We start from the raw sequence: 784 nt of genomic DNA, 5'->3' as shown, positions 1-784 counted from the left end.
TATATAAAGTGGAGGAAGATAGGCACAGATGTTAGCCCAGGGCCGTCTTCCTCAGCAAAAAAAGAGGAGGATTGGCGGATGTTAGCTCAGGGCTGATCTCCTCACAAAAAAAAAAAAAAAAAAAAAAAAGTTGTTGCCAGCGCAGGGTCACCTAGATTTTTTCCTATGTTATCTTCTAGAAATTTTATAGTATTGTGGCTTACATTTAGGTCCCTGATCCATTTTGAGCTAATTGTCATGAAAGGCGTAACGTCTGTTTCTAGATTTATTTTTCTTGCATGTGGAAGTCTCATTACCTTTCAAGAGTCATCTTGAAACATTACATTCAGAATTCTGGGCCATAATCTATGACTCTGATGCTGGTCTCCTTTACAACAAATATTCTTCATCCACTTGTTGGCAGAGCCTCAATTTTGTTAATCATCCACAATAACAAAAGAGTCAATAAAGAACATAAATTCTAAAACAATAATTGATTAACTCACAAAAGAGGCACTAAAATAAGGACAAAGATCAGAGTGGAATAATTAAATACAAATAGTAAAATGATAGAATTAAAGCAAACTCTATCTGTAATTACATTAAATGAAAATGGACTAACCACTCCAACTAAAAGGCAGATGTGGTCAGATTGGGCAAAAGGAAAAAAAGGGTAAGTTCTATGTTGTTTATAAGAGATAAATTTAAAAATTAGATACCCAAACAGATTGAAAGTAAAATAATTGGAAAAGATATACCATGCAAGTAGTAAGTACAAGAAAGTTGCTTTATAGTGAAAAACAAA

This window comes from Diceros bicornis, chromosome 16, assembly GCF_020826845.1.
Source record: "Diceros bicornis minor isolate mBicDic1 chromosome 16, mDicBic1.mat.cur, whole genome shotgun sequence".
Classification (NCBI taxonomy): Eukaryota; Metazoa; Chordata; class Mammalia; order Perissodactyla; family Rhinocerotidae; genus Diceros; species Diceros bicornis.
The sequence above is the reverse complement of the archived record's forward strand: the minus strand, read 5'-3'. Positions refer to the sequence as shown.